The 26,791-nt window shown below is 41.8% G+C and overlaps 1 pseudogene; it reads right to left on the bottom strand.

The window, feature by feature from the left end:
* Window positions 1–26,791, bottom strand: part of LOC116357430 (lipase maturation factor 1-like) — a 50,155-nt pseudogene that overhangs the window by 6,020 nt on the left and 17,344 nt on the right.

Raw genomic sequence — 26,791 nt, 5'->3', positions numbered from 1 at the left:
CTGTGTTTTAGGTAGAGAATTGTGTGTAGTGTTTTGAAAAAAGTGTTTTATGCAATTGACAACTGAGCTTATGGTTTTGGATATTTGGTGTGTAGTTTTGCACTTTGAGTGAGAGGTTTCAAAAATCGTGTGACATGAAAAGATTTTGTGTGTAAGCAGTTGGAAAAAACTGTAAACTGAAGACGACAGTTGCCATAAAACCACTGTAGAGCCCCAATGGATCCACTAGGTGGCAATGTGATGTCAGAGCCACTCGAGGTAGACAGTCTTGGGCATAGATCTAGGATAAGTTACCCTTTTAAAATCCTAGTCTCAACCAGTTTTACTGTCAACTCACCTGGAACACTATCTGCAGCGTTCCGTTGACCATACGTCGCCCCAGGAAGGTGAAGAGAAGGATGACGAGCTCAACAAAGTGATTGGACAGAACCTCAAAGAGATGGAACCACCATGGAGATTGGTGAATATAGTACGACATGTAGTTTGGCACCGGCTGAGTTTGGAGTGAGCGAGGGAGAAAGAGAATCAGAATCAGAATGATACCCCCCCCCCCACACACACACATACACACACCACAGAATGGCACTGTGTGGTTAGACACAGTACTCTCCAGAACATCTCTAGAGAACAGAGATGGGAGTGGGGAGTCAGTAACATCACTCCTCATTTTGGGGCTTGAAGAGAGGGGCTTATGTAACCCACCACATCCTTCCAGTATCAACCACAGAACTGGGATAAGCCAAAGATGACCACAGATTGACACCCCCGGGAGTGCACAAACGCAGGGGTCGCAGAGGTTACAACATGAGTACATCCAGCTCAGGGAAAAAGCCATTTGCCTCCATATCGATACTCAAATATGAGCAATTACACAGGGATAGAAAGAGGCAAACTAAAGAGAGGCTATTACCATAGCATACATATGAGTATTAGGGTGTGTGTTTTTGCTGACGAAAGTACAGAACATCACAGATAACAGTGAATTACCTATATATTTTCACGGATTTACCTAGTGTCACATCAATGACTGCATGGTGATGCATGGTGATGGATGGCAGTGAGATCTGAGTCATGTTGTATAACTTATCACTACCAGCTTTTCTACAGGCTACAATGGACTGCCCAAATGGCACCTTGTGACAAACGCAGGTTGACGTTTATTGTCATGAATCTTGCCCTGGAGGTAGAACTGAGTGATTTCCCCTAGATGGGCCAGATGCAATGTAAAAAATTGGCTACAGTGGTTCCTCCTTTAAAAGTTGTATCATACTGCGGCACACCTTGCATGCTGCCGCAGCATTCTGTGGCACGTCATTTAATTGTCAGGCATTTTTTCTGTTACTGCAAGTTATTGCTAGTTTGACCACCAGAGGGCTTCTTTGAGAAGCATTTGATAGTATTCCGTATTTGCATTAACAGAGAATTTAAAACCTTTTTCGTAATAACATAGTATATGGGATTGATTTTAGGAAATTTGGCTTAATTAATTTGTTTAATATTATGGTGTTTCTATTGAGAGAAAATCTAAAAAAGAAACCTTCAGGGTTTCCGTTAGGATGGAATGGAAAATATGGCGCGGTACAATGTGACGGTCGGGAGTAGGCTACAGGATTGGAGGATTCTAAATAGTTTGCCTTCATTAGACAACTTTGTTCCAATAGTTCTGTAAATAAGTGATATTTATTCCCTTAGGAATTCATTATGGATCCATAACTAAATCAACATCTGCATTTTGAAAGAGTATTTTTTTATCATTATTTTATTAACGAAATGTGTTTATTTGTTTATTAGGCTACTGTGCAGTCTACAATACATACTGTAGTAAACATGGGAAAGTGCCTGATACTTTGCATAAGGGAGAGCAGGCCATGTCTGTACTACAGAATGTGGGGCACGCAGGAGACCGGTGTTATTTCATAGTTGTGATGTCTTCACTATTATTCTACAATGTAGAAAATAGTACAAATAATGAAAAAACCTGGAATGAGTAGGTGTGTCCAAACTTTTGACTGGTACTTGCTTAATACATTTAATTAATATTATGTTTTTTCTATTCCAAGAAAAATGAAAAACCCTCTGGGTTTCCATAAGGATGGAATGGAAAATATGGCACTGTACAACATGACGGTCGGCAGTACCATATTAGGCTTTTTGACCCTTTCATGCGTGAGTTCCAAATATCTCTAACGGTCGCCCCAGCCAGCGTGAGTTTTTTTATGCACGTGATGTTAGAACATTCTCTCCTTTCCAGAATGTGATTGTTACGTAACAGTGCATTTAATCCGCACTGCCCTCAAACCAAAGCACGCAGCCTACTTTTATTTATAGTCTGTTTTCAACTTGTCAATTTTAAATTATTTTCTTACAAGTTTTTCATTTTCTAATAACAGTTTGAATTGAGCCTCATTCACATAAAAGTAGTCATTTTTACTTTTGCAGACCAATACATTTTTTGGACATTTCTGACCCGGACAAAATTCCCCAAACACTTCTCAATTGTTTGTGCAGTTCAAGTCTGCAGACATTTCCTCATCTTCCGTCCTGCATACGTGTCCATATTTTCCTTCTGTTGCCTGCATCGCAATCAAAGTTGTTTTCGTTACCAATAATAACTTTGGAAATGTGTGCGTTTCTATCAAAGTAAGTGCCTTATTACGTTAAAATAGTTTCTGCATGCCGTGTAATGTCGTTTCTACTGTAGCATAATGTTTTCGTGTATATTCCTTATAACCGCGGACACGCGGTGTAACGTTACTCATTTCATAACATTTATGGTGTTATACTCAATGCTTAGGTAGCTAGCTACATTCTTCTATTAGCTCTGGAAAACAATGCTAATTGCGTCAGGGAAGAATTAGTATGTGTTGTATTTTGAAGCTACCCTGGCCTTATGACTCCCAAGTGGCACAGCGTCTCAGTGCTAGAGGCGTCACTACAGACACCATCTTCAAATCCAGACTGCGTTTCTATCAAATTAAGTGCCTTATTACGTTATAATAGTTTCTGTGTGTCGTGTTTTACCGGTTCTACTGTAGCTCACTGTGCGTATGGTGCCCAATATATTTGTGTATATTATTACCGCGGACCAGCAAAGTAACGTTACTCATTTCATAACCTTTATGGTGTTATATTCAATCGTGCTTATGTAGCTAGTTACATTATTCTATTAGCTCTGTAAAACAATGCTAAATGCGTCAGAAGTATTGACATGTTGTATTTTGAAGCTACCCTGGAAAAATAGAAAAATTTATTATACTACTTGGTCGTTTTCTGAGTGCATTCCACAAAGCTGTTTATCATGGCCACCTTATCCACTGATCACATTTTGAGGTTATAGTCAAGCACGCAGTCTGGTTTGATTTTTCTCTTTCTGGTTTGTTTCTCTCTCCTGTCAGGTGGTCCACCTTCCCTGTGGCCGACATGGTTGCTGTATGGACAGTGCAGAGGACATGGACGTCTCGTTTGTCATGGCACTTTACTGCCAGCTGTTAACATTTCTTATTTTTTATAATGGGTCATTTAGGATGGCAGTAGCGTTGTTGATGAAATGCAGTCACAGCAGCAGAACTAGAAAACAGTCTTGGGAAAAGAGGGTGGCAAAGAAGGGACTTGCAAACATAGGATCTCTGCTCCAGTATTCTCTCAGGGAGTTCTTCTTTACTAACCCCGTGAGATGGAGTGTCACCAGGAATGTATACATTTCACTAATTGTGGTCCCCCCCCCCCACCCCCCCCCCCCCCACCCCCCCCCCCCCCCACCCCACCCCAACCCCACTCCTGGCTCTCTCTTCTCCTGTAGCTTCTCCTGTAGCGATTGGTCTCTACAATGTCTCCCACCAGCTCCTCTGTCAGAAACAACTTGAAGCACTCTGCCTCAGATGGAAATGGCAAGGGGCGTTGCACTCCAGACTGGGACCCATCAAAGCAAACAGCAGGGCCAGGAGGGGTGAAATGGCTGGCAGCCTTCCAGCTACCACAGAACTCCTGTACTTCATCCACTGTCGGTCTGCCTCCATCACCACCAGCATCTTCAAAGGGAACTGGGACTTTGTCAGTGGACCAGCGGTCCTCTCACTGTCAAAATCTGATTCCTGACTTTCAGACTCAGACTCATTGTCAGAATTTCTTTACATCGCCAGAATTTCCGCATTTGTGAGTTGTCTCCTTTTGAAAGACGTTGCTAATGCTACAGCTTAGCTCATTAGCCACATACTGAATGGCACTGAATGGCTCAGAGTGGGAGTGAGAGGTTACGTGATTGATTGCCTGCACGCGCCATTTATATCAATAAATCACTATCAGAATTTTTTTGGTGTCGTATTATTGATATATTTACTATTTTATTCACGTGTGATTGTACTCTTCAGGGACCACTGTAGAACGATCACACCCGTGTGATGATACGTGTGAAAGGGTTAAATCAATATTCCCAATTTCGTGGTATCCAATTGTTAGTAGTTACTATCTTGTCTCATCGCTACAGCTCCCGTATGGGCTCAGGAGAGACGAAGGTCGAAAGCCATGCGTCCTCCAAAACACAACCCAACCAAGCCGCACTGCTTCTTAACACAGCGGGCATCCAACCAGGAAGCCAGCCGCACCAATGTGACGGAGGAAACACCGTGCTCCTGGCGACCTGGTTAGCGTGCACAGGAGTCGCTGGTGCGCGATGAGACAAGGATATCCCTACTGGCCAAACCCTCCCTAACCCGGACGACGCTAGGCCAATTGTGCATCGCCCCATGGACCTCCCGGTCGCGGCCGGCTGCGACAGAACCTGGGCGCGAACCCAGAGTCTCTGATGGCACAGCTAGCACTTCTGTGCAGTGCCCTAGACCACTGCGCCACCCGGGAGGCGAAAAAGGCAATTCTTGAACATGGGGTGAGACATTCTTACTAATTTGTAAATAAAGCCAGTTTGTTATTTCGAATGATTTATTTCTGGAGAAACCTAAATGGATTATTTAGCAGACATTACTTGCTTATATTCATGAAGAGGATGAGTGATTGGCAAAGGCAATCTGTAATCTGTTGGCATCACGGCACGGCATCAACATCGCTCTAATTGCAGTCAGAAGACAGTTGAATAAACTTGCGTGGACTTATGGAAAGGCTCGGTAAGAAATGCTTTATATATATATATACACAGTATATAAAAGACCTACAACACCTTCGATAGGCATAACAGTATGTCGAAAAAATACTTTTTCATCTCTTCATGTAGGTCTCCTGATTTAAACCCAATCAAACATGTTCGGCATCAACTGAAAACATTCATCCGTAACTCTGCCAAGCCGACAAGCAAAGATTAATTGGTCAAGGCCATCAAGATGTTTTGGCTAGAGAAACTGACGATACAACAATGCAACAAATACATTGATCATCTCAGCAAGGTTTTACCTGTGGTCCTGTTTGCTTGGTGGAAGTGCAAATAAAATGTAGTTTATATAAACATTTGCATTTGAAAGTCTTTTTTCTCATTATTTCATTTTATTAACGACAACATAAATATGTTTAATAAATACTGTACTGCTGTTTGAGTTAGAAATGTAACACTTTAGAGTACTTAAGCATCGAATACTTTTCAAGTTGAAGGATTTTCACAACAATAGCCGGGTTATAAAAAGTCTATTGTCCTGCTAATAGGAAACATTTGCATAATGGGCGACACCTGCTACAAGTGATGAAAAACAAGTGTTTGAAACCCTGTTTTCAAAATACCTCCACTTGTCCATCATTACTGTAAATAAAAACACAGCATCTTGTTTACATCTTGTAACATTCTTTATTGTGTCACACATAATTTGTATCTACCTATACAATTACTTTTAGAGTTTGGGATTTACAAATGTGCACCTTTAATTATTAGTTACACTGTTTTAGTTCGAGCGTGCAGACTTTTTTTCTTTAAATTATTATTTTATGTAGGATGCTACATTTTTGACCAGATGCAATTGTAAGTAGGCCTAATAAAAAAAAATCCTACTTCTATCAGGCTGTTAAGCCTCAGAGCCTACCTCAGCCAGTTAAGTCATTTTATATAGGTCTAGGCTCGGAAGAAATAGACTCCAGTTAAGCCCTCTTCTTGTTTTTAAAGTCAAAATAAAATGAAGATTATTGTTGAAATGAATTGCTCGACTGGTGTAGGTTTTCTCCATCTGTTGCTGTGCAACACTTGCATAACAAGTTAGCTATATTTTCAGCACCAGCCACTGATCACCTCCTATTGATTGCGCTGCGGTTGCTGCCAGTTGTTTTTTAAATTGAACCTTTACTAGGCAAGTCAGGAAAGAACAGATTCTTATTTACAATGAAGTCCTACCGTGATATATATAAATTGTTTTTATCAGAACATTAACCATTTGTAGGTAGATACGTGTGTTGTTAGATGTGGAAAGATAGATACAAATTTGTTGCAAGTTGGGGGGGGGAGGTTCACACCTAGCTGGGCTATTAGACAATTCTTTAGAAAAGGTTGAATAGTCTTTTGTTCAGATAATAGCCCATCCTGCTACGCTTGTGAAAAATGAATAATAGTACTTTTCCCCTTTCCACATGTTAAAGATTCCAATTGATAAAGTGTTTTTAGCCACAATCGGCCACAATCCCAAATAATAAATTTGGGCACAGTTGATAGCGTGCTGGACTTCAGGCTAGAATGTTGAGGGTTCGACACCTGCTCCCTGCTTGTTTCATCATATTATTATGCTGGTCTCAGAGCAAATTGTTACTCCCCATCTGGTCCCTCGCTCTCTTCCACGCGTCATTCAGCACGCTTGTGGGCATGCTGTCAGGATGTACTGTTTTTTATTCTGTATATACAGTATGAATTACAAAATCAGCCTTTACTTAAATCATGTTTATAGTCTATTGCATAGTTACAATGTGTAATCATTGATGTCCCAGGAGCAGGAGTGGTTAAACACTGTTGAAGTGTATAATTGTAATATATACACGCAGACACAGCATCATTCAAAGAATGGAGTTGGACATGACTGAAAAAAACTTGCTAAATATCAATTTTCTTAAATGAACTCTATGACAAAAAAAATATGCACAATGGTTTGTCTCTACACTAACTAACATATTCCTCTCAATTGTACATTTTTTGCTTGACTCGTTATGACGTTATAACTACTTACACTTGCTTCCCCCGTAATGCTTTGTCAGACATCTTTGCTGAAGAAGGTCACCAGGGACGTGTGGCTTGCGTCAAATTCGCCATTGGAACCACTCGATATGATCGGTCATATAAAAACCTTGGGACCCAAATGTGTAATGAGTGCTCTAACTTCCCCTTGTGGTGGTCTGGAGTAATGAAGATGTGACGCTGGGTACCTCTAAGTCCCGCGGTGTAAGCTCACAACTTTGAAAGGAGGAACCACTGTATATGTAAAAATGTATAAAAACCTAAATTATATTTTTGGTCTTAAATTTAAAGTTAGGTATTAGGGTTAGCAGTGTGGTTAAGGTTCACATCTGATTGAATGACTTTGTGGCCAGTTAGTGACCACTCTGCAGACAATAAATGCCAACCTGCGTGACAAACATGAAACGTATCTGAGCATAAACGCAAAATAGCTCAAAAGTTGTTTTTTCCCTCATTGTTCTGGCATAAAACCACGGGACAGAATGGTGTGGGGAAACAACATGGTTTATTTTTATAATACCACACCTTCAGGGTGGTTTCCTGAGCTAAGTCAATTTGGTGCCTCTTATAGAAATGTCCTGAGAGGGCTGTTTCAGTGCAGGGCCAGACTGGGCTGGAGTTTGTGTGTGTGTGTGTGTGTGTGTGTGTGTTCCAGCACACCCCCAGACAGCCTAGTGTACCTAACCTGCAACCTCAGATAACCAAACAACCCCAGCGTGTACACAGCAAACAAACCAACAAACACACCACCCACCAACCCACTCCGCCAGCCTCTTATAGCCTCAGCAGTCTTCCTACCTAGGATGCATTGCGCTCGGTGGCCCTGCCAGGAGTTTGGAGGCTGAAAGGGAGCAGTGTATCAGAGTCCGGTAGGGGGGAGGGGTGTAAATCTGCTTTACCCCTGGGGGTGTTGACAGGTTTGGAGCTGGCAGGTCAATGTTTAGATGGGGATATGAGTCTGACTGCCTGCATGGAGTCCTCAGGCTCCCATATAAGATTTTCCATAAACCCATGTTACACACGGAAATCCAGTTTAAACACAAATACTATTGGAATGTTTCCTTTCTTTTTTGAACACTTTTTGTCAAATTCTACAAGGCGTTCATTTACGGTCTCTGATCCATACAGCTTCACTTGGCTGACCACTATTGCCAGAAACCCATTAGCCTCCAAGTGAAGCCCTGACAAAGTTTATATAATGTAGGCTGATGAATCTATAACAGGGGGCTTGCCCCAGGGGCTCAATGGGCCTGAAATAGACCCCTGTTTGTCCCCGACATCAGACTTTCAGATAGGTGTGAGGGTCCACAGACAGAGGTTCCTTTGAGTTAATAGGGCATAGACAGGGGGGTGGTAAGGGGGTGTTGTGAGGTGCCAGGCATCCCTCCACACCTCACACCTAGGGAATCCCATGAGAGAACCAGCCTGGAGTAAGGGTGGTTGCTGGGATGGGGGTGGGGGCATATTTGGGGGGGGGGGGGTGATAACCAGAGAAAGCTTCAAATGATGCACTGCTATCACATATTTTCCAACTCTAGGGACATAGACCTTCCAAGTGAGCCAGACGGACCAAATTTAGGGGTCTGGGTCATGGACTATTATGACAATACTGATAGGGTAGAGCAGTAACACAAATGTACATGGACACACTTATCCACTTTAAAAAAACATATGAACAAACACACAAAAACAACACTAACCCACAAATAAGAATGGGGAACTTTACACGACAGATAGGAACATAAACCAGAAAATCAATCCCACAAATTGGGAGCCATACTAGACCAGGTAGTCATCATGCTTAAATTTAGCCATGACATTTTGATGTATGTTCAATGTTTCACCGACCCCACTCTGTCCACCTTATAGGACAGCAAATTAAGCCATTGACCACAAAGTTAACTCAAATCAACTGTAGCAGGTTCAGCTGGTCTGTGCCTTATATCATGACTCTATGGCCTATAACTTGCTACAGCAGCGTCTTCAAAGTCATGTTGACCAAAGAAAATAAACATGTTTCCCATTTAATGGGTAATCCACCCAGCAGGCGAACAGCCCAAAGCAGAGTACTGAAGGCCAGGGCTAACAGACTGAGAATGGGTTTGTCATATGCCAAAACCTGTATAGTCCAGTGAAGGGAACCTACTGTACTGTACCATACAAGTTACTGTCCAAGGTAGTGAGGTTCCTAGTTTCAATATTTAGTCTCAGAAAAATCTTTGTAGCTTGTCAGAGTGGTGTAAGATGAAGTAGCCCCTAGGCACTGATCCAATGTCAGCTTACTGTGTCCTCCCCTTGATGGTTAAGGTTAGTATTTGGTGAGGGGAAGCTGATCCTAGATCTGTGTATGAGGGTAAGTTCTACCAAAAGCATGTCAGTACAGTAAGTATGCATGCATCAGTAGAGTTTGTCAAGCCCAACTACAGTAGACCAACCATTCAGGGACTTTTTCCAAGGCAATAAAAAGCCACAGTCAGCCAGACCATTCAGTCTCCAGAGAGACATTGTGTATTCCTGGTCTCTGTCATTAGACGAGATACTCCAAGCTGTGTGGGTTAGTCTGGAGATGACACAGTATTGTGGTGTCCTCTTCTATAGGGATGATTTATTCAAACATTGAGGCAGATTGTGGTTCCCAATACAGTAGGTTCTTCAGAGCTGTGTCCCATCATGTACTTTAAGAAATGTCTTGGCACCCACTAAGTTAACAGAAGCAATATTTCTTAGCCAGGGCTACGTCTTAAACCATGACCTCAATTGGTTTCAATTGAACGTTTAGGTGTGTGTAGCTTATTTTTCGTCCTGGGGAGCCCTGTCTAAGGAGAATATCTAGCTTGAGGAAGCACTGGTCTGTCCACAGCCAGCCAGACAAGAGCAGTCGATCCAATGGCGTGGCACAGGAGGTAAGGGAAGATAAGGTAGTTTTGTTTAATCCAGTTAGGGATGGCAGGCGATTGATAAAGATCATCAGCCTTGGCCTGATCTCTCAGGACGACCCAGCACAGGACAGGCCATGGGAAAGTCCTGACGCCAACGACAAGCACTGCCCACAAGCATTGCGGTAACTGTATTGCACTGAGCCCACACAAACACACGCATACAGACTCAAGAATCCCGCTCACACACCTCGTAGTGGTAGTCCATGCACGTCAGGTCCCTCCAGCATCTTGATTAGCCCCTGCAGAGAAGAGGAAATCCTGTCAATTATTGAGCTCAACTCAAGGTGACATTTTTAAAGGCGCAGGAAAAAAACAGTACTTACAATGGGACACCATCTTTACCTAGCCGATGGTTCTGTCCAGGTGTGTTAGTTTGTGGGTAGCATTGGGACATACTGTAATAACATTTCCTGCTCCAATTGATCTAGAGTCTGTAAAGGATCAGTATATTTTCTGTATTGGATCGGTCAGTATCTACACTGAACAAAACTATAAAACGCAACATGCAACAATTACAAAGATTTGACTGAGTTACAGGTCATAAAGAAATCAATCAATTGAAGTACATTCATTAGGTCCTAATCTATGGATTTCACATGACTGGGAATACAGATATGTATCTGTTGGTCACAGATACCATTAAAAAAATGGGCCTCACAATGAGCCTCAGGATCTCGTTACATTATTTTTGGGCATTGAAATTGCTATTATTGTCCGTAGCTTATGCCTGCCTATGCCATAACTCCAAAGACACCATGGGGCACTCTGTTCACAACGTTGACATCAGCAAACCACTCACCCACACATCGCCATACACATGGTTTGCGGTTGTGACACCGGTTGGCTGTACTGAGAAATTCTCCAAAGCGACATTGGAGACTTATGGTAGAGAAATAATTAACATCCAATTATCTGGCAACAGCTCTGGTGAACATTCCTGCAGTCAGCATGCCAATTGCATGCTTCCTCAAAACTTGAGACATCTGTGTCATTGTGTTGTGACAAAATGACACATTTTAGAGTGGCCTTTTATTGTCCCCAGCACAAGTTGCACCTGTGTAATGATAATGCTGATTAATCAGCTTCTGGATATGCCACACCTGTAAGGTGGATGGATTATCTTGGCAAAAGTGAAATGCTCAGTATGTCCCAATGATATGCTATCCACAAACATCAAACTAACACACCTGGACAGAACCACCGGCCAGATAAGGATGCAGCGTCCCATTTTAAGTACTGTTTTTTTCTGCACCTTTAAAATGTCAACTTGAGTTGAACTCAATGATTGACAGGTCGCATGTTTGTGCATATGGAACATTTCTGGGATCTTTTATTTCGGCTCATGATACACGAGACCAAGAATTTACATTTATATTTTTGGTCAGTGTAATTTATCATCCTATAAATTACCATGAAACCAGAACTTCAGGCCTATTAGCATGTCAATAAACTATATAATCAAGCCTAGTGTTTTCAGTGATCATTCAATAGGAACCCCTGCCAGCAGAAGGGTGTGTCAATCACAACCCAAATCTATTTCAAATGGAAACAATTCTGAATGATTGCAAGATGTACGTCAATGGGCTGGCATTAAACAGTTTGTGTTTATTAGACAAGAGGGACTTCATATTCAACCAATCTCCCTCATGCTGGACAAAGCTGCAGCTTACTTGTGCTGGTAACTAGCTATCACTAGCAGCTAGCAAGCAGCTAACTCTGGAGCGTCAATGGCTAGCTGATAGTCAGAGCATGGCTATTCACACAGAAGCCCTCCAAAACAATGTCAGAAGAACAGTGATATGGAAAACAACCTGTTGCATAAAGGTTATTTCTGCTTGTAATTTCTGGCAGAATAAACATTTGCATACAGCTCTGACAAAAATCAGTTTGCCATGTTTCAATATACAGTCACTTTTCAAACCTTTTATAAATAGCAGTATTGTCTGTGTACTTGAGGAGAAGGTTTATTGGATTGAAAAGATGAGAGGAAAGCAAGATTATACTGCACAAATGTCATTTCCACTACCTCTCATTTTTATCCCTCTATCCATCTGTTGAGGTACAACAACACTTTACAACACAAATCACACCACGTCATCACAGTGTGTGTGTGTGTGTGTGTGTGTGTGTGGCTGGCTAGATGAAAACGAAGGGCTATAGAAATGAGTTCAGTCCATCTATGGTAACCCTACTGAGAATGAAAACTGTTGCGCTGTGTCTAAATCACTTGAACAGCTGCTAGTTATCATATCGTTAAGTAGAAGTTCATCACAGGGCTCCAGAATCCGACCATTTAGTCGTATTTTGCAACCTTTAGCGGCCTTTTTTAAAAATGTATTGCTCTCGTTCTACATGGTTACCTCAAAATGTATTTTTTAGGAGGCTAAAGCCATGATTTGGTCAAACAGTAAAGTACATTATCCTCATGAAAGTGTCTGCCTACCACCTCTGTGCCTGCGTTGCTGGGGACTGCTGCTGTGTCAAGCAAGCCACTAACGTTCTACTTTCCCAGGGGCAAATATTTATTTGGATTTTATAACATTTTAAAATCCAATTGGGGAAAATAGAGCTATCCTGTTGTCACAGTTGGAGGGAGGAGGTTCTCAGCTTTCTGTAGGTATACTTTTTTATTTATAAACTCTCAATTTGAGTTCAATAGCAACTAATTTACAAACAAGTTATTTGATATGGCTTTGAGATATTGAGCATGCAAAATGCACATTGGCCATTGTGAGTGCATAGGCCCCATTGGGCGGTAGGCTGCAACGTATTTTGGGACATTGCATTTAGCGTTAGGTTAATATGTGACTACTAGCAGTGGGTATTATATTTTTTGAGTTTATGTTTTTTGAGTTTCCACTTAATCAGGTGGTCAATTAGTCCCAAATAAATTAGCCTATGATATTAGAGCACGTAAAGAGTCAGGCAAATTCATATCTATTGAACAGAAAATATCTGAACATTCTAGAGCCCAATTTTGTGTATCCAAAATGCATGAAAATAGCTGGTTTAGGTTGAACATTACAATATTTTGAATCACGATAGGAAAGATGAAACAACTTATTTATCTAATACCATCTCAGCAGTCTATTACACTTTTTAATAAAGCGCTGTGAATGACTTGATAAGGTGATAATAATATTTAATGTAGCTGACATTTTATGTAATGATAGTCCCGGGAATCGAACTGGACTTGGTCTTTTACCAAATAGGGCTATCTTCGGTATTCCACCCATACCTCCTCACAACAACTAATTGGCTCAAACGCACTAAGAAGGAAAGAAATGGCACAAATTAACTTAACAAGGCACACCTGTTAATTGAAATGTATTCCTGGTGACTACCTCATGAAGCTGGTTGAGAGAATGCCAAGAGTGTGCAAAGCTGTCAAGGCAAAGGGTGGCTGGTTATTTCATAGTTTTGATGTCATATATTATTCTCCAATGTAGAAAAAAGTTAAGATAAAGAAACCTTAGGTTGGTGTCCAAACGTTTGACTGTTACTGACCATCCGGTACTGATATAATCCATCCAGTGTCGAAAACGCAGTCTTCTCCCGGGAGGAGGCTGCCAAAGGTATCTGCCAAAATCCTTTGTTCAAGTCGAGGGTGCTGATGTACCTGGCCTTTCACAATTGGTCGATGAGCTCGTCTACCCTCAGCATGGGGGTAGGCGTCGAATAAGCTGATGTCGTCCGATGTCGTCTGAAGCTGATGTCGTCCACACCCTGGAAATCATTACAGAAGCGTAGGCTACCGCCCGGTTTGGGCATCTACACGCTGGGGCTGCACCATGCACTGTGGGATTCTTCGACAACCCCCATCCTCAGCATAGCCTCTACTTCTTGCTTTACGGGCCTACCTTCGCGCCTCAGGAATCCAATGTAGCCGCTTTCGTGCTGTTACTCCAGACAGGGTGCAGACGTGGTGTTCAATGAGGGTTGTGAGGCCCGGCTTCTCGGAGAACACCGCCGTGTTCCGATCAACGAGCTCCCTGAGCGCTTGCTTCTGGGCTGGGTCGAGGTCCTCATTGCTCGGGATGTCATGGGTCCTGACCATAACACAGCCAAGGCTGTCCTCCCGTCCACTTCTTCAACAGGTTCAAATGGTAAATCTGTTGGGGTTTCCAAATCCCCTGCTGCCATACATAACAGGAGGCTACGTAGTTCACTGCGTGGCCCAACTTGCCTCCGGGGCTTGCTGATGGCATCAACTCCTCTCAAGCCGGGCAAATCCAGGCAAGGTTCCACCGGCGCCACACTCAAAACACCTCCTTTGGTCTCCATCAACCTGGGGTCGTCGGTGGCTGGTCGCCTCTCCCGCAGCAGTCTGTCCATGGATCTGCAGCACTCTGGCCCTGCCGACTGTCGGTTCGGGGTATACAGCAATGGGGCTGTCCTTCCGTCCCCTTGAATGGATCCCCGACTCGGCCCGGCTCCCTCTCAGCAGGGCCTCAGTGTTCTAATGCGTCTCCACTGCTTCCAGAAGGCATTCCAATGTCTGGGGCGTGCATAGACTCGCTGCACTCTTCATGTCGTGGGGCAGCACCCGTAAGAAGCTATCCAGGAACATTTTGTCTAGAATGGAGAGGGTGGATACGTTGATTAGGAGCCATGCCCTGGTGACGCGCAGTAGATTGCTCATCTGGGCTTGGGGAGATGCGTCGGTCACAAACCTCCAGTTGTGGAACAGTTGGGCCCGATGGGCCAGGCTGTACCCACAGCGGCTGAGTATCTCCCATTTGAGTCCGTCGTAGTTAGCCGCCTGTTCGTCGTTAAGGTCCCAATACGCCTTTTGGGTGTTCCCGTAGAGGAACGTGGCCAGCAGACTTGCCCACTTTGGCATTGGCCATCCGTAGTGCAGTCCGTTCAAATGTGCAGAGGTATGTTTTGATGTGGTCGTCTTCTGTTACCTTGATTAAAAACTGGTTTGGATGTGATTCAGTAGGCGCTCCTCCTTGTAGCTTCCTGATTTCCTCAACGAGGTGGGCATTTTGTAGCCGCTGTTCCTCCAGCGTTCGTTCCTGAACCGCCAGTTGTGCTTGTTGGGCCTGGACAAACTGAGCTACAGTATCAACTCATCCATGCTGATGCTGCGTAAACATCAACCCTGATCCGACCACGTTATCAGAATTCCCGCATTCTCCACCACTTGTGGCAGACCAGGGAGATTGGTCAAGACACTTACATAGATCAGACACGGACAGAGTTGAATTAGCTCGGTTTCAAGGGTGTTTATTTAAACAACAAACAAAAATATAAAAAAATAGGTCTCCACCAGGAAACCTTCTCCAGGACACTGTCTTCTGGGCTCCAGGTCTTGCTGTTTCCTGTGGGGAACGAAACTAAGATCTTTCCATTATCCCTGGGACTGAGCACGACTATATGCGAGTAACCTCTCTTCCCCCAGTCCCCTCTCCTGTGTGCCGCCCTTCTGGCAGTTTTATGGGCCTCGTCCAGCTGGTGAGCAATCAGCCCCTTGATTACTCTCCAACCACAATCAGCCCCAATTAGTACTGGCCAGAGAGCCTGTCTAGACCTGACACGTCCAGCAGAGGGAAACATCACTTGTGATGTGGACTCCATCTGTCACCAGGCCTTGACGAGTCTCCCCCTGGTGGCTGACCTGCTGTACGCAACTATATATATGGCTGGCATGAAAATGAACCACGGGAAAAGTGTCCTCCATTTGCTATATATATGCACTTAAATAGCAAATGGAGGACACTTTTCCCGTGGTTCATTTTCATGCCAGCCAGGTAGGCTATACTCCTTTTGTAAAGATAACCAATGTGCTTAATATTAGGAAAGTTGAGAAATAAATATTGTAGGCCTAGCCTATAGAAAGCTGATAGGACCCTTCTCTTTCTAATAGAGGCTATTACGGTATTCCTCACGCAATTGCATAGCCTAAAGAATTGTTGCACAACATGAGCTTATATGAAGTGTTTGATTAGATTTGCGATTACATTTGCATTGATGTCAGAGTGATTAGAGGGACTATAGAGTGCTGAGTGCCAGGCAGTTAGCAAGTTTTGTAGGCTACTAAGGACCATCAGCAGCATCAGAGCTTGGAGAAGCCTAATTACTGTGACTAAACAGTCACGTGGAATTTGACTGCCTTCGTGACCGGCGGCGTGGTGGTAATACGGTCACCACAACAGCCCTAGGTGTGAATACTTTCTGAAGGCACTGTAGCTAATGTTTGTCATTCACTATTGTACCCTTTACGTTCAGAACTACACTCAAACAAGTTGGTTAATACAAGCTGTCAATCAAGCCCTATCGTTGAAGTGCCTACTAGCTTTTTATGTCTCTATTTTGGTTTGATCAGGGTGTGATTTAGGTTGGCATTCTATGTTCTTTTTCTATGTTTTTGTATTTCTTTGTTTTGGCCGGGTATGGTTCTCAATCAGGAACAGCTGTCTATTGTTGTCTCTGATTGGGAACCATACTTAGGTAGCTTTTCCCCACAGGGTTTTTGTGGGTAGTACATTTCTGTTTAGTGTTTTGCACCTTTCAGGGCTGTTTGGGTTATTCCCTTTGTTATTTTGTTATAGTGTTAATAAAGAAAGCATGAACACTTACCATGCTGCGCTTTGTTCTGATGATTCCTCTTCTTCAGACGACAAATACCGTTACACCATGCTACATCCTACACGGTCCTATGCCATCGTGCCCAATAATGTGTGAATCCTCATCTTCATTAAACCCACCTCAACTGTAAATTACCTGTCTCGTCTGTGTTCGGATCAGCACCTGGGAGCGAACACATTAAGCAATACCAAACCTAAGAATATACAGTCCACCAAGTCCTTAATTACAAACTTTGTTGGTCTCTAGTTGTTAATAATATTTTTTTGCTTAGATCTAAGACTGGTATTAAGGCACACCCTGTAGTTGGCCCTGCATGTCAATCAAAGTGAATAATATATGTTACAATATATAATATGTTAGGCCTCCATGATATTCACTAACAAAACAAGGGACTTTTAGATAGGAAGACCTGAGACAAGCTGACAAACGGCATGTCCAGAGAGTGTGCAGCCAATTTTGTGACGAGTCCTAAAGCCATCTTCTCAATTACTAAAGCAGTTTAATGAGCCGAGAGAGAGAGAGGGATTTCTGCCTATGCATTGATAGATATGAAGCTGGATTTAATGTGCATAATCACATTAAAATAAATCAATAAATTAAATTAAGAGAAAAACAAGGAAGGACAAGTGAGGTAAATGAGCAAAAAGAGCTGACTTGTGTGATTAAAGGGAAGATGGCAAAATTAGGTTGCTGATTGGTTTTATCCTCCTAACTAAAAGTCCCAATACGACATACTGTATCACTTTACATTTTGGGAGAAATTAATATTTTTTCCGAATTTGATCGAAGTCATGCCGGAAAAGCGTTCGGAAATGTGACGTCAGGAGATGAACGCACAAGTGAGTTACACACAGCAGGAGTGAATCCACTGTCCACAAAAGACAGTAAAGACCAACATCATATAGAGACCTAAAAAATATGTCACTTTGAATGAAGGTCATTTATTACCTGACCATATCCTGTGATTTCTTTATTCTGTCTCAGCCAAAAATATTATATTATATCAAATATTATCACTTAGTGTTAATGGAGTGGTTGTAGCTTGCTTATTCGATCCCCACACCATGCTAGATCTGAGTGTGCCAGTTCGTTTTGCATGGACCGGTGCACTTAGATCTTTGTTGTCTACTGATCTTGACAAACTGGTGCACCTGGCTCTACTACCATTTCCCATTCAAATGCACTTAAATCTTTTGCCTTGCACTTTCGCCCTCTGAATGGCACACATACACAATCCATGTCTCAAAAATCATTCTTTAACCTGTCTCCTCCCCTTAATTTACACTGAAGTGGATTTAACAAGTGACATCAATAAGGGATCATAGCATTCACCTGGATTCACCTGGTCAGTCTGTCATGAAAAGAGCAGGTGTTCTTAATGTTTTGTATATTTAGTGTATATCGTGCAACCTTTAAGCTATTTGGCTCTGATTTAATCTCCAATTATAGGACATAAAAGCAGCACTAAAAAAGACAGCAAGGGAAAAGAAATACATGGAAATAAAATAAAAAGCTAGTCCTAGTTCTCTTCGGTGGTCCATCAAAAGACCAGAGCATTACGACTGACTCAGAATAAAGTAAAGGGGGATAAAGTAGTCTTTACTTGTTGTCTGAATTGTGTTTCCTCCTCAGAGAACTCAAAAAGGCACAACTCAATATCTTCTTTGCAGAAACCTATGAACCAATGCAGTTACCAGTGCTTTCAGCCACACACATGGCTCAGTCAGAGCTCATGCAAAGGTTAGCTCCCCCACAGTAACATTCTCCTCAAATGGTCTCATGCACCACAGACCAGTCCCAAATGCATCCCTCTCCCTCTCCACTAATGCAATAGAGGCTGATTAGTGTAATCAGGCTGCATATTGCAAGCTGATATACCCCTGGGGGAGCAGGGATAGAGGGTTAGCAGGGTAAATGCGGCCCCTCACTGACGGTGGGGGCCTAATTCATGGGTTACCTTTTCTATTCATCAGTGAGCATTCTTGCATCTATGACATTACAGATAATTTAATAAAGGAGCCGGCAATGTATTTTCTCTCAGAGAAAAAATTTGATTCCACTAATTTGAAAATGACTGTCAACCCCCTCTTCTAGTCCCCTCCACCTCTCAGCTGGGCTATAAACCTAACGAGGATACATTTAGTTGTCTGCTTCTGCCGTCTGCCTGCTGTCCTAATGCCATTTTAAACAGGATTGTTTTCTAGCTACAGCAACAGAGGGCCATCATGACTGTTCTACTTAAACGTTAGCAGATGTGACCCGTGCTAACAATGTGCCATGGTGCACTTCAATAATAGTGTTGTTCTGTTGTGTTCTGTTCCTACACACAAAGCCAAAAGAGAAGATGAATGAAAGGCTTGGAGGACCATGACAAATCTTAACAACAGTTCTTATGGGGTAATAACTCACTGTTGTGCAACAACTGCAATTTAAGCCCCAGAATAAAGCCTGAAGAGAGAGCAGTCCTAGTCAAAGTGAGGGGTTGAATGGCACTGACTGAAAGAGGGCCTTGGAATGGCAAACCGCAGTGTTTGATATAAGACATTATGATATCTGCAGGAAATTATATCAAAAATGTTCCTATGAAATGAAAGGGCATATGAAATAAACTTCATATGGCACAGTTGTGGAGGGAAAACCCCAGGATCAAAATGTATACCATACGACTGTTTGAAGCACTAGTCTGTCTTGGCAATGCATAATCGACTACAACTGCAGACAGCCCTTGGAGGTCAAGAGCTTTAAAGCCTTATTTCGACAGAAAAGACTACACCCACTGGGCACAAACTGGTTGAATCAACATTGTTTCAACGTAATTTGTCAACGTATTGTCTCGTGAATCTACAAGGAAAATGCATTGTTTTGCAGGTGAAATTTCAAGCACAGGATTATGTCATCATGGTAACCAAATTTCAACATAGAAAAACCTTGAATAAAATGTTGAATTTGTACCTTTGAAACAACATCAGATCTTTAACGTGATATCCACTATCAGAAGAAAAAAACTTATAGGCAGCAACCTACTGCTGGAGAATTGATCTACAGCTACTATTTTGACTTCCATCCAGGGTTTTAACCAAGCCCAGCGTTACTATATATTTGTCCTTTCAGACTATTACCAATGAGCTCTCGTGAGAATGACTGTTGCGAGATCTCCACGTTAAAACTAAACAGATTCACACCATCTCAACCAAAAATCTACGTTAAAGAATAGGACTAAATCAAATCAAACTTTATTTGAAGTGCATTTAAAGTATGATTTGATTTAGTCCTATTCTTTAAATACAAACTACTGTAACAAACCTTAAAATGAGTAACACATCCATGGCCACTTTGAGGTTGTTGTAAAAAAATAAATAAAAATCTCCTTATGTAATCATATGAGGCATGCGTGTTCAAGATAGCAAGCATAGGTCATTGCAGGTCTGTGGAGATCTTCACAATTGCTGTAATAATCTGTGCAGAATCTCAAACGACACTGATCAGTTGCGCCATGTACTTCCGGTGGGCCCAGTGGGCAGTCAATGAAAGGTACTGAGACTGCAACTCCAGAAAAAAGCAGCAGGGATATGAGTAAACTTCTGTCCTTAATAAAAAAAACATTAAAAAATTGTGCCAAATAAATAAGCAGTGATGCGCTTTGAGAGTGCAGCCAGGACATGAGACTGTCGACATTGACACGTCTGCCTATCATGGGGCCAAATTGGAATTATCAGGACATTGGATTTTGTTAATAACTCATTGGGAGTTGACTGTTGACATGCCAAACATCCAATTCAGTCGTGAGGATCTTAGTATTATCAATTGCCATATTCTAAACATGGAGGTAAACAGTTACCCAGAGAACCTTGGAGGCTCTACTGCAACGTCATTTTGAAAAACTGTTTAACGGAATGGCCTTTAATGATATTGGAATTCTGAAGAAATGTAGGAATGAATCAATGACGTGTAAACAGGTTTATCAAATATTGAGCATTACAAAACTATTTGAAGCCATCAAACGTTTCCTTCTTTTATATGACGGGGTTGTCGCTGTGGCACTGCTTTGCATTGTTAACACCACAAGTGAGAATATGAGAACAGTTATATTTGTTGAACAGGCATAAAAGAGAGAGCGGGTGCCACAGCCATTATCCCACGAATTTGTCACCATAAAAAAAATATCCCGGTCATGACAAAATTGAGTCGACGCAATAAAACACCTTTTGGAGTGTTTTATTCCACAGTGCTGGGCTCCGTCCATCCACACCGAACAACAGAACTCTTGCCCTCCAGATGTACATTGGTTGGAGCCCTTCACAAATGCGCAAACGACAGCGAGCAAGTCCCTCCATTTTCTGTTTGGGTGTTGCACTGAGATTTATTCTGTCTCCCAACAAAAGTAGGGGATGGTGGAAAAGAAAGAGAATGGTTAAAGTGTCACGGCTGGTTTGGATGGCTGTAAGTCAGGGATGAGAGAGAGAGAGAGTCTGGGCAGGCTGAGGGAAGCAGGCCCTGAGGATATCATTAGCACTACCCAGACCCAGAGCAAGCAGGTCGACATGGGACACTTGTAAAAACACTCCCTGCTAGCCTACATTCAAACATACAGGCTACACTGTCTGGTGATACGCTAATGGCATAATGCATGTACTGTATGGCTGATAACTGTCACAATACACTGCACATACAAGAAGGACATGAAAAAACAATTTCACTCATACGAAACGTAACTCACATAAAATGTATTTCAAATACATGTAATGCCTGACAAAATTCCAGAAATGCATGGCTATGACATCTACACTCAAATAAAATGAGGTTTCCTCAAGGCTGATGGTTCTATGTGGATTCATAATGACTCAAATCACCCTTTGAGCTCTTCAAAATGGTTGTTTACAGTTCACAAGTTTTTTTTTCTTCTCTTTTAGTGACAATTAAAATGTATGGGAGGCGGCTCATTCAAATGTTTTGGGGAGTGGTTTGCTCACAGCTCTGTTTGTGCAACTGTGAGGGAGTGTGTCATTCCAGTTTATTTAATGTGTAGTGATATGCCATCACATATGACAATGGCCAGTGGCAGTGTCTTGTGAAAGACTCGCGTATGGCCTTGCGTCAATTGAGAACAGTCATACCTATGGAATTTTAACAATATAATACGTATATATAGAAAATAAAGACTATATAAGTGCCTCTTTGGCTTAAATAAATAACGGGGGAAAATTGTGCCCGATATCAGGCACTAGGCGATTTTATATGTATTTTTATCGAATTATAACAGAAACCTTACATCGTACAACGCTCCACAATATGTAAAAGTGTAGGTCTAGGTCTTGTGCTTCCAATGAGTGGTATTATACGGCGCTACAGTGGATGGTTCACGGAATTATGGTGTGTTCATAACCATGTGGAAAGCGAGAATTTACCACATCTGGGAAAAATCCACTTGAACGGACCTCCAACTGGTAATTACTACTTAAAGTCAGCCATGAATACCCTTGTGACAGGGGGAATGGAAGCTTGTGTGCAACAGGGAAGGGTAATTGAATTCAAGATTCACAAAAGATTAAAAAACAGTCCTAGCCTGTCTATGGTTAACAGGGTTGGCGCGTTACACCACAAAAATATCAAAAAATGTAGAACCAGCTCACCTACTTTTAAACTATGATTTGACTATTCAATATTTATTTTGAAATACATTTATTAAAAGGAATAGTTTCACAACATTAAAACAAGAGTTCAGTTCAAGTAACAGGGTTGACCTTAAAATGAGGGAGATTCGTAAATGAATCGCATTAAATAATGATCTTCAGAAAGAACTTTGACAAAGCAACAAAATAACTAGGGCTTTATGATGATGGTGAAAACATGGGAGTATTTTGGGGGTTAAAATCTTCCTCGAAGTCACAGAGGGTGCACAAAGAGATTGTTTGTTTCTTTTGCCAGCAGCATACCACCGTGCATTCCACTGCTGGCTTGCCTCTGACGCTAAGCAGGGTTGGTCCCTGGATGGAAGACCAGATGCTGCTGGAAGTGGTGTAAGAGGACCAGTAGAGGGCACTCTTCCCTCTGGTCTAAGGAGATCCCCAGGACAGTGAAGGGCACATTGCCCTGCATAGGGTTCTGTCTTTCAGATGGGAGGTTAAAACGGTTGTCCTGACTGTGGTCATTAAAAATCCCATGGCTCTTATCGTAAAAGTAGAGGTGTTAACCCTGGTGTCACGGCCACCGAATCCAACTCCTAATAGGCATACATCACCTATGACAGCTGATGTGTGGTGAGCGTTCTGGCACAAAAAGGGTCACTGTGTATCACCCAGGTGGGTGCTACACATTGGTGGTGGATGAGGTGAGTTTCCCCCTGCTACACTAAGCAACCAAAGAAATGTCCCTTTTTCAGGACCCTGTCTTTCAAAGATAATTCATAAAAATCCAAATAACTTCACAGATCTTCATTGTAAAGAGTTTAAACACTGTTTCCCACGAACAATTAATGAACATGCACCTGTGAAACGGCCGTGAAGACGCTAACAGCTTACAGACGGTAGGCAATTAAGGTCACAGTTATGAAAACGTAGGACACTAAAGAGGCCTTTCTACTGACTCTGAAAAACACCTAAAGAAAGATGCCCAGGGTCCCTGCTCATCTGCGGGAATGAGCCTTAGGCATGCTGCAAGGAGGCATGAGGACTGCAAATGTGGCCAGGGCAATAAATTGAAAGGCTGAGAGAGGCTGGACTTGTTGGCCTGTTGTAAGGCAGGTCCTCACAAACCCACCTTCGCTGGACCAGACAGGACTGGCAAAAGTGCTCTTCACTGACGTTTTGTTTTACCAGGGGTGACGGTCTTGTATCCGTAACACGGTCAGATTCACGTTTATCGTCGTAGGAACGATTATCGTCTAAGGAATGAGCGTTACACTGAGGCCTGTACTCTGGAGCGGGATCGAGTTGGAGGTGGAGGGTCCATCATGGTCTGTGGCGGTGTGTCACAGCATCATCGGACAGAGCTTGTTGTCATTGCAGGCAATCTCAACGCTGTGCGTTACAGGGAAGACATCCTCCTCCATCACATGGTACCCTTCCTGCAGGCTCATCCTGACATGACCCTCGAGCATGACAATGCTACCAGCCATACTGCTCGTTCTGTGCATGATTTCCTGCATGACAGGAATGTCAGTGTTCTGCCATGGCCAGCAAAGAGCCCAGATCTCAATCCCATTGATCACGTCTGGGACCTGTTGGATCGGAGGGTGAGGGCTAGGGCTATTCCCCCCAGAAATGTCCGGGAACTTGCAGGTGCCTTGGTGGAAGAGTGGGGTAACATCTCACAGCAAGAACTGGAAAATCTGGTGCAGTCCATGAGGAGGAGATGCACTGTAGTACGTAATGCAGCTGGTGGCCACACCAGATACTGACGGTTACTTTTGATTTGGATCTCCCCCCTTTGGTCAGGGACACATTGTTCAATTTCTGTTAGTAACATGTCTGTGGAACTTGTACAGTTTATGTCTCAATTGTTGAATCTTGTTATGTTCATACAAATATTTACACATGTTAAGTTTGCTGAAAATGAATGCAGTTGACAGTGAAAGGATGTTTATTTTTTTGCTGAGTTGATGTAAAGCCTTTTGAGTACCTCAGTTGGTAGAAAGGTGCTAAATAAAATGCAGAATTTGGCACTTAAGCAAGTCTTATTCATATTGAAAAATTGATTTATTGAATTATCCAGGTAGTATATATTAAAAGGGCACTTCAAGCAGGATTTTAAAATGCAATGTTGGAACATCATTTCCACTTAAAAAAGTCCACCAGCAATTGTTTAACTTTTACTGTTGAAAAGCAATATCCCAAGTATACATACAGTAAAGTACACACACAAAGGGTAAAAATAATGGTGTGCAAAAAGTGTTCATTTCATGAAACGACCTAGTACAAGTTCTGTCCTTTGGACTCTCATCAAGTTTGTCTGTTTATTTGTCCTACGCACATGAAAGACATTTGCAGTCATTTTGATTCATGTTAGGGTTTTTAGTGTGCTTTTGTTATGTGTCAAGTACAATAAAAATGCATTTGAAAAAAGACATACACTGTAGCAGCGGCAGCCTATTAGATAACTTGGGGGTGTGGCTTTGTCATAGTGCTTATTTGGCTCACATAACACAGATTGTCATGCCAGTTAATGTTATGGTTTGTTCTGTGATTATAGGTTAAGCTTGTACACTGCCAGTTCTGCAGTATTAATGAGACTGACATAAGTGCATGTGATGCCAAAGAGTTACGTTGTTAAGACAGTCACCATTTCTTTCCAAAATGATTTGGCCAATATTTTAAAGGTCAGGAAACATGAGTTTTTACTCACCAAAGTAAGAACAGTGTACCCACAGTGCACAACCCGTCATTTCAATGTGGAAATCCAGGTAATATTTGGTTGAGACATTGACCAATGAGATTTCAACCTTCATTCACCAGCTCAGAAAGACAGCCAGAAGTTTGTTGAATCCCCCCCCCCAAAAAAAAAGCACAACAAAGGTCAAACAATGTCAGATATTTTTCAGTTAAAACTTAGTGTTAGCACTGTGCTTCATCTAATAGCACAACTAAATGACCTGGATTGCATTTGAGATTACATTCAAAGTACATAGTGTAAGTGATTAATGCTGTTCTAGACTCCAGCAGATTACAGCAATTATGAAGAGCTCTACAACCCTGAGACCATTGCATGCTATCTTGAACATGCATACTTTATGATTACAGAATACATGTCATTTAAAACTTCTTTGGGATCGGTGTCCCTTCTGAGGGACGGTCGAGCTAACATAGTAGGCTAACCTCAAAACATTTCCATGGATGTGTTACTATTTAAAACTTCTTCGGGATCGGTGTCCCTTCTGAGGGACGGTCGAGCTAACATAGGCTAATGCGAGGTTTTAAGTAACAAGAAAATTTCCCAGGACATAGCTTAAATTCTTGTTAATCTAACTGCACTGTACAATTTACAGTGTATTACAGTGAAATAATACCATGTTATTGTTTGATTAGAGTGCACAATTTTGAACATAAAAAGTCATTAATAAAAATAATTGGCATATTTGGGCAGTCTTGATACACATTTTAGAACAGAAATGCAATGGTTCATTGGATCAGTCTAACACTTTGCACATACACTGCTGGACCTGGGCTGGAATAATACATGATGGCCTTTCTCTTGTATTTCAAAGATGATGGTACAAAAAAATACAAGAGAACGGATGTTTTTTTCTTTGTATTATCTTTTACCAGATCTATTGTGTTATATTCTCCTACATTAATTTCACATTTCCTTTCAAATGTTACCAAGAGTATGCATATGGTATCCTTGCTTCAGAGCCTGAGCTACAGGAAGTTAGATTTGGGTATGTAATTTCAGGCAAAAATTGAAAAAAAGGGCCAGATGATTTAGTTGGCGACGTGAATCCAACATTATTTGTTAACTTGTCAACAAGTGAATAGGCCATTTACTGTATTAAAAGTGGTATTGAATTGTCAACATGTTCCAGTTTGTCTACAAATTAATAATTTATATGTTGGGATTCACGTCTCCATCTAAACCAAAAATCAAAGTTAATGAATAGCACTAAATCGAATACAATCAAAACTTTAAATGCACTTCAATTAAAGTTTGATTTTGTCCTATTCTTAAACTTAGATTTTTGTTGAGATCGAAAAAATCTAACAAAGCTTGAAACCAAATGCCTATATTTATTGTGTATTTTTAGTTCCCAGGTTGAATTGGAACAATTGCTGTTGACGACTTTGCAAATACTATATAGGCCTAAATAGTGTTGTTGATGATATGTGACTTATAAAGTATGGTTACATTTATTAACATTGAAGATATTTAGTTATTAAGAGGTCTTTCAATAATCATTCTCATGATAGCACATCATGTAGTAGTCAGTGACGAATGTAAAAGCTGGGCTTGGTTAGAACCCTGGATGGGAGACCAAATGAATAGCTGTAAAGCAACTCTGCAATAGGACTTGCTGCCTAGCCTATTGTTTTTTTGAGTGAACGTTTTTATAACGTTGAAGATCTGATGTTGTTTCAAAGGTACAAATTAAACATATTTTCTTCAAGGTTTGGCTGTT

The sequence above is a fragment of the Oncorhynchus kisutch genome, linkage group LG25 (assembly GCF_002021735.2).
Source record: "Oncorhynchus kisutch isolate 150728-3 linkage group LG25, Okis_V2, whole genome shotgun sequence".
NCBI classification, from domain to species: domain Eukaryota; kingdom Metazoa; phylum Chordata; class Actinopteri; order Salmoniformes; family Salmonidae; genus Oncorhynchus; species Oncorhynchus kisutch.
Note: the sequence above shows the minus strand (reverse complement) of the source record. Positions and strands in the feature narration are given on the sequence as shown.